At 46.4% G+C, this 8,164-nt stretch overlaps 1 protein-coding gene and 1 long non-coding RNA gene across 2 annotated transcripts in view; both read left to right on the forward strand.

Annotated features, from left to right (window-relative positions):
• The window catches only part of LOC103597057 (chromosome unknown open reading frame, human C17orf67), a 26,267-nt gene extending 25,898 nt beyond the window's left edge, over positions 1 to 369 (forward strand). The window contains exon 4 of the mRNA XM_008580857.1: positions 120 to 369. The gene's annotated coding sequence lies outside the window, so the exon portion shown is untranslated. The remainder of the gene's footprint in view (positions 1 to 119) is intronic.
• A 2,347-nt stretch (positions 370 to 2,716) lies between these two features.
• On the forward strand, positions 2,717 to 3,968 carry LOC103597058. The gene is made up of 3 exons (XR_551082.1): positions 2,717 to 2,784; positions 3,332 to 3,565; positions 3,907 to 3,968. It is a non-coding gene; the product is annotated as an uncharacterized LOC103597058 (long non-coding RNA).
• Positions 3,969 to 8,164: the final 4,196 nt, after the last annotated feature.

The raw sequence follows: 8,164 nt of genomic DNA on the forward strand, positions 1-8,164 counted from the left end.
CACCATCACCACCACCACCATGATCACCATCACCACCACCACCACCACCGCCACCACCACCACCGCAACCACTGCCACCACCATCATCATCCTAACCTTATTTTCTTGTTCTTTTCCAGGAAGCATTTTGTTGGCAATGACCCGGAGAATGGCAAAACAGAATGAGATTCCTTCTTTCATTTGTTTTTAAACTGCGGAAATGGATATCTTCAGACCTTATGAACTGTGGGCATGCCAAAAGCTGTCTTGGGAATTGATGGCAAATATATATGCTGCTTCATTTTACTAACTTGCAGAAATCATTAAAACTAATAGCTTAAAGTATAGAGCCCTCAAATGGCCTTCTTATCAGTTTGTAAGGGGTGGTGAACCAGATTCTGGTGGGCAGAACCAGAATCTTAGCTGGTGCTGATGGAGCTGGGACCTCCAGACCAGGAGTTGGGGCAGGCCACCTGCCCTAAGGACTTTGGGGAAGTCTTGTTCAGAGTAGTGAAGCACACCACTTGGGGCCACTTAGTTTTCTGATCATCTGTTTTTTTTCCCCCCGTGTTTTCTGCCGTAATAAACATTGGTGTTAAATTTGTTTTTTGCGGTGTCCACTTTTCTTTCCCTACAAAAAAGAAGAGGAGATTTCCTTTCTTTTTTATCTTTATGAATCCAGCATGAAAAAACTTACTGTTCTTTGACTAAATGAATGGATGAAAATACAAACACCCAGCGATTTTGCACAAGAGTCATCTTTTTTTTGTAAAGAGTTGATTTGCCCAAGGCCAACTCTGGAAATGGGGTCATAACTCAATATCAGGTGCACACCCTGGTCTTCTAGCAAAGGAGACACTTCTTGTGGAAAGTGGGTTGCAGCTGCTGTGTTTCAGCACCCCTCACCTGCCACACAACCTTAGAATCCCCAGAGTGGACAATCAAAGACCAACAAAAGCAGAAATTCAGAGGGCAAGAGAAGAGAACTGAATGATTCTATGGAAATGAGAATCTTTGCAGCTGCTGTGTTTCAGCACCCCTCACCTGCCACACAACCTTAGAATCCCCAGAGTGGATAACCAAAGACCAGCAAAAGCAGAAATTCAGAGGGCAAGAGAAGAGAACTGAATGATTCTATGGAAATGAGAATCTGGTATCCTCAAGAAAAGGTAAGGAGGGGTGCCCATACACTCTGGGCATGGAGCAGGGTGTGTCTCAAGGGAGGCTGGGAGAGGCTTGTCTAGGGAGAAAGTTACTGCGCCTCTCTATAATAATGACACCAACCTTTACTTTATGCTCACTATGTGTCAAATCCTATGCTAAGTTTTTTACATACTATATACCTCACTTAATCATCATACCTAATGTATGCAGGGATATGGTCATTATCCCCACTTTATAGATGAGGAACCTGAGGTTTATAAAATATAGGTATTGTATTAGTTTTCTCCCTTGGTTATAACAGGTTACAGTCCTGACAGTGGGAGAGAGCAGTGTTTTAAAATCCAGGCATGGAGCCAGGCTTCCCATGTTCAAATCTTGGCTCCACCACTGACTAGCTGTGTGCCCTTGGGTAAGCTGATTAACCTCTCTGGGTCTCAATTCTCCTACCTGTAAAATGGGTATAATAGTAGTATTTAGTTCAAAATGTTGTGATAATTATTGAGTAACCACTCCATAAAGCTAGCTCCTACTATTTTTAAAAAATCCTGGGCATAATTATATTAATCAAGATAAAGTCTCTCTCTCTCCATCTATATATATTTATAATTTTTTATTTAGAAAAAAGTTTGGAGAGGTGGGGAATAAGTATTCTCGTCATTTTCTAGGCCATTTTTTTGATGTCCATCATTACAATTTTATAATTTTCTTTGTAAAGATCACGCATATCTTTTGTTAGCATTAATTCTAGATACCTTACAGGACTTTTAAAATTATAACTGGAATATTCTCATAATTACATTTTCTAGTTGGTTATTCTGGCGTGTATGGGAAAAATATTGATTTTTTTGTATATTGATTGTATCCAGAAGCATCCCTCCTGGGAAGCTTCCACAGACAGCTCTACCAAGGTTATTTCCAATGGGAGGCAGCTCATAGGCCTCCCAGCTACCTGAAGGAGGAGCAGAGACCCTTGTCTGGTGTCTGATGGCCTGGGTTTGGGGGTCAGAAAGGATGGATGTAAGGGTTTCCAGAGGGAATTGCATTTCATATTTCATTTAACCAGCACTGAGCCCCTTGCAAGGAAGTGTGCTTATTCCTTTTAGAGGTTCAAAGATGAATACGATCCCAGTTTAAATGAACTCCCCATCCAGCGGCGGAGACAGACATAAGAGCAGGCAGCTGCACTGTAAATCAGGGGGTTGGCAAACTTTTTCTGTAAAGGGCCTGATGGTAAGCATTTCTGTCTTGTGGGCCATATAGTCTCTGTCTTATATAGTCTCTATCTCCTATTGTACTCATAAAGCAGCCGTAGAGAGTAAATAAGTGAATGGGCATGGCTGGCTTTGGCCCATGGGCTATAGCTTAAGGACCCTACTGTAGACTGATAAGGGCCGTGGGACAAGATGGAGACAAGGTGGTGGGAAGAAACCTCGTTTCGGAGAGAGACAGATTCTAATTGCAACTTAACCTTGTTCTGAGTTGCGTGACTAGGTGAGCCTGTTAGTCTCCTGTCTTTGTTTGGGATAGCAACATTGACCTCTAGATTGCTGGCAGTGTCACATGAGGTAGCCACTGACATATTAACGAGCACTTCAGATATGCCAGGCACCATGCTGAATGCCTTCACTGCATTGAAATGAGGTAAGTACCATTGTTATCTCCATTTTACAGATGTGGCCCCTTGACGTTTAGTCATGTGCCCAAAGTCAGAAAGTCACAAAATTCGGCAGAGACTTGCCCCAGAGCCCACAGTGTGAACCCCACGCTGGGTTCTTCCCTAAGGCCTGTGGGAAGTGCCCACACCAGGGCCTGGCTCTGGGAGCTGGTGGAGACGTACAGCTGTGCTGCAGCCACAGCCCGGGGGCGCGGGTGATTCTGCGCATTGGGTCTCCATGCCTCGCTCAGTGCTCCGCCAGGCGATGGGGGGGTGGACGTTCAACGAGTATCCACTTGCTGGGGGCTGAATTCTCTCCCTGCCTTGCCTAACACAGGAGGTACCTAACTATCTCTCTCAGGGGAGGTTGGGGATGGCTTCGAGGGGAGGCGCCACTTGCAGCAGAGGCAGGAAGGGTAACAAGCAGGGGACCAGGTGGAAAAGGGGAGGAAAGGCATTTCAGGCCAAGGGAAAAGCTCTGTGCAAATGCATCTGGACTTTGCTCTGAATCCCTGCTCCTCCTTCTTCCTGCAGCTTTCTGTCGTGGACAGTGCCCCGATGCCAGACACTGGCCTTTGTTGATCTTGGTTTCTGGACCCAGTTCACTTTTGCTCATTTATTCCCTGTGTCAGGCACTGTGCTAGGCACTGGGGACTCTGTGGACTAGACAGACCCAGTCCTGTCCTTGTGGAACTTCCACTCGAGCAGAGGCCGGCTGTGGAAGAACGCATAGTGTGCTGCAAGCTATGAAGAAGACAAGATGCCCAGGTGTGTGTGGCATCAATGGGTACCCCACCTAGTGTGGCTTGCCAGGGAAAGCTTCCGACAGGGGGCACCTTTGATGATGGTGAAGGAATTAGCTTGAAAAGGAAATGGAAGTGGGGATGAAAAGTGGGGTGGGATGGAGAGAGTTGTGGCAGCAGGGGCAGCAGCAGGTGCAGAGGCCCTGAGATGGGGAAGGAGCTGGACTGTTCTAGGAGCTTCCAGAAGGCCCTCATGGCCTCACCTGAAGAATGAGGACAGGGTGTCTGCACCAAGGCTGGGAGGCAGGCAGGGGCCAGGTGGATGGGCCTCGCAGACCTCAGTAAGAAATTTGGACGTTATCACAGGGACACAGAGAAACAGATGGGAATGGAGGCAGAAAGCCACAGCCAGGACCCTTAACTTCAAATCAGAGTGTGCGCAGCCCCATGGAGCTAGCCAGCAAGTCTCACACAGCCCAGTTACCATCCCTCCAAACCTGTAAACTCACCTATTCGAAAACAAGTCCCTACTTCAGGGATTTTTCAATTGATTAAAATTGACAACTCATTTTTCTGTGTGGTTCAGTTTTTTGGGTGGTTCAAATCTCGCTTTCTCTTTAAGTACATGGGGCCCTGCCTTTCCTCTGTCCTGCTCATGTCAAAGGTTTTCTCTTCCTCTCTTTTGGTTTAATGGACAAAATACAGCTGTCTTCTCAAAGTGTGGCCCCGGGGGCCACCAGGCCATGTGTTAGATATGCAAATTCTCAGGCACCACTCAGACCTTCTGAATCAGAAACTCTGGCCCTGAAGCCCAGTGATCTGTGTTTTAACAAGGCCTCCCAGTGATTCTGGTGCATGCTGGAGCTCGGGAACCACTGGCCTAGAGCTTCCTGAAACTTCATGGTGTTGTAGGAAGAACCTGAGATCAGGATCTGGGAGACCTCAGTTCCTGTCCACTTTACTAATTTCTCTAGTAAATAAGTTCTGAGGGCCTACTGTGTTCCTTGCCCTGTTCTAGGCCCTGGGGATGCAGAGATGAACAAGATAGACATGGCTGACTTTTTAAAAAAGTGTTGCAGTAAGATTCATATAATATAAAATTCACCATTTTAAAGTATACAATTCAGTGGTGTTTAGTACATTCACAATGTTGTGCAACCACCACCACTATCTAGTTCGAGAACATTTTGTTACCCCCAAATAAGACCCTGTAGCCATTAATCAGTCATTCCCTATTTCTCCCTCCTTCCAGCCCCTGGCACCCACCAGTCTGCTTTCTGTCTCTATGGATTTGCCTATATGGAGGCTTTTGTATCTGGCTTCTTTCACTTAGCATATGTGTTTAAGTGTATCAGTGTAGCATGTATCAGCACTTCATTCCTATATATATATATATTTTTTTTTACTTTATATTTATTAATATTTTGGCTGGCTGGTATAGGGATCCAAACCCTTGACCTTGGTGGCACTCTAACCAACCGAGCTAACTGGCCACCCAGCATTTCATTCCTTTTTATGGCTAAATAACATTCCACTATATGGATAAGCACATTTTCTTTATCCATTCATCAGTTGATGAGCATTTGGATTGCTTCTACCTTCCGGTTGTCGTGAGTAGTGCTGCTATGAACATTCATGTACAAGTTTTTGTTTGAACACCTGTTTTCAATTCCTTTGGGTGTATACCGAGAAGTATGTTTTAGTCCACTTTGTGTTGCTATAACAGAATACCTGAACTGGGTAATTTATAAAGAACAGAGGTTTATTTGTCTTACGATTCTGGGACAGCTGCATCTGGCATGGGCCTCAGGCTGCTTCTACTCATGGCAGAAAGTGGCAGGCAGCCGGCAGGTACAAGCAGATCACATGGTGACAGGAAGCGAGGGAGAGAGGGGAGGTGCCAGGGTCTTTTAAACAACCAGCTCTTGCATGAACTAATAAAGCGAGAACTTACTCATTACTCCCCCCACCTAGGGAGAGAACCAATCCATTCAAGAGGGATCCGCCCCCATGACTCCATCAGTTTCCAACACTGCCGCATTGGGGATCAAATTTCCACATGAGTTCTGGGAGGACAACACACTCATTACTCCCCCCACCTAGGGAGAGAACCAATCCATTCAAGAGGGATCCGCCCCCATGACTCAATCAGTTTCCAACACTGCCGCATTGGGGATCAAATTTCCACATGAGTTCTGGGAGGACAACACATCCAAACTCCATCAGAGTAGAACTGCCAGATCATATTGTTAATTCTGTTTAACTTTTTGAGGAACCAGCAAACTTTTTTGCATAGTGGCTTCCCCATTTAACATCCCCACCAACAATGTACAATTTTTCTCCACATCCTTGCCAACAACTCATTATTCTCCATTTTTTAAAAAAATTAAGCTATTCTACTGGGTGTGAAGCAGTAACTTATTATGGTTTTGATTTGCATTTCCCTAATGACTAATAATGTTGAGCACCTTTTCATGTTCTTGTTGGCTGTTTGTATATCTCCTTTGGAGAAATGTCTAAGTCCTTTTCCCATTTAAAAATTTGGTTGTCTTTTTGTTGTTAAAGGGCTGATGTTTTTGCAGTGACTAGAACACAGCTTACTAAGGGTAAAATTTTGTACAAGTTACTAAACCCCTCCTGCCTCAGTTTCCTCTTCTGTGCAGAGGGAATAATGGTAGAACATATGATAAAGGGTGATTGTGAAGATGAAATGATTTACTGTGAAGCTTCTGGATTGCTTGGCACATGGTAGGTCTCTGCTATGTAATTGATAGTCCTCATTATACGTGGGATGAGACTAACAATAGTAACTAAACAAGAAATTAGCAGAGCTTAATAACTGCTGGGAAGTAAATAAAACCATGATGCAATAGAAGGTGACTGGAAGGCTATTTTAGGTTGGGTGGACAAGGAAGGCTTTTCGGAGGAGGTGACACTTGAGCTGACACCGGAATGACAGGAAGGAGCCAACTGCATGAAGATCCATGTACAGGAAGGGCATTCCAGGCTGTGAATGGCTAGGGCAAAGGTCTAAGGCAGGAACAAGCCCAGCCAATTCAAGAAACTGCTTGAGGGAAGTCCAGGTGCTTGGGCAGGGGTGGGGAAGGCTGAGCTTTCCCTGTGTGAGGGTCCAGGCTGACAGTGACAGTGTGAGAAGTGATAGCCTTTGGAATCAGGAAGCCAGGATGTGTGGGTCTCTGCTTATTAGCTAAGAAACATAAGACAACTCACTGAGCCCACTTGAAAAGGCCTTTGTTTTCTTATGTTAAAATTGAGGCTGGTTATACCTACTTCTTGGGGCTACTCCGTAACTCAAATGAGATAAAGTAAAGTCGAGGGGCATACATGTGAGGCAGTATTAATTGCATCAGTGTGGGTAGGGGATGCTCAGTTGCAGCTCAGCTAATCCGCTGGTATGGGCTAAAGAAGAGGACGTGCAGAGTTGGTGCGTTTGAAAATACCTTTTTGTAAGGGTGGTCGTGGAGAACATGACCTAGGCTCTTCTACCTCAGTGTCATGGTTCCTGCAACCCTCTTAGCCTCCCTGCTGCCTTCCCACCTTCCTTGAATCGTCCTTCAAGGTCCAGTCCAGTTGAACTCCTATTGAGCACCTCCCACGTGCCAGGCACGCATGACACGGTCCGTGTCTTCAAGGAGCTTACAGTACCACCAAGCCCACAAGGTTTCTTCCTTTTGTGGTAGCTAGAATCATTGCTCCCTCTCCTGCATTGCTGTAGCACTTCGTCCTTAGGGCATAGAGGAGGTCCACGGAGAGGAGCTTGGGTTTTGGAGCCCATTGCGTGTGGAGTAGAATCCTGGTCTCCTTACTAGTATCCATTGTCCATACAGCCCGGTGCAGTGGCTGAGAGCACGCTGAAGCCAGGCTGCCTGGTTTAACGCCAGGCTCACCAATCACTTGTCACTTAAACCTCTTTGTGCCTTGGTTTTCTCATCATGGAGTAGTACTTACCTCATAGGGTTGTGATGAGGATTTCACAGAGGTAATTTTACTTTGGTAAAGTGCTAGAAGAATGCCTGGCAGACAAGTGCTATGTAAATATTTATCTGTTAAAATCAATAAAATCATTAAAAACATTAGCTTTGTGACCTAGCCGTTTGGGAGTCAGAGCCTCAGTTTCCAAATCTGCACATTGGGGCTATTGTGAGGTTCCAGTGGGATAACTGCGTGCACGATGTCTGGCACTGAGTCTCCCCACTAACGCCAGCTCCCTTATTCTCTCTCAGCCGTGTGTCACGCTGGGACCCTGTCTGCCTTTCCCAAGAACGCCCCCAGAGCAGGGAAACATGCCTTCTCTGTGGCCCAGGGGTGCACCACTTAAAGTTCTTAGGAATCTGTGCTCTTTGAAATTGGACAAGGAGAGGAGAAATCGCTTCTCTGGTTTGGAAAAGAAAATGGACACGGTGTGTGCGTGCGCGTGTGTGGCAGAGCCGGCGGTGGGACACTGCCCCGGCCACACCCCCGCCAGCCCACACAGAGCTGCTCTGTGGAGGGAGCGATTTATGGAGACTCGGGCCGCCCGGAGCCAGGGCAGGGCGCGGGGGCTGCGAGGGCCCGGCCGGCCACTAGGGGTCAGTGTGTCCCCGCCGCAGGCGCCCGCGGACCG

Source organism: Galeopterus variegatus, unplaced genomic scaffold (assembly GCF_000696425.1).
Source record: "Galeopterus variegatus unplaced genomic scaffold, G_variegatus-3.0.2 Scaffold2179, whole genome shotgun sequence".
Lineage (NCBI taxonomy): Eukaryota > Metazoa > Chordata > Mammalia > Dermoptera > Cynocephalidae > Galeopterus > Galeopterus variegatus.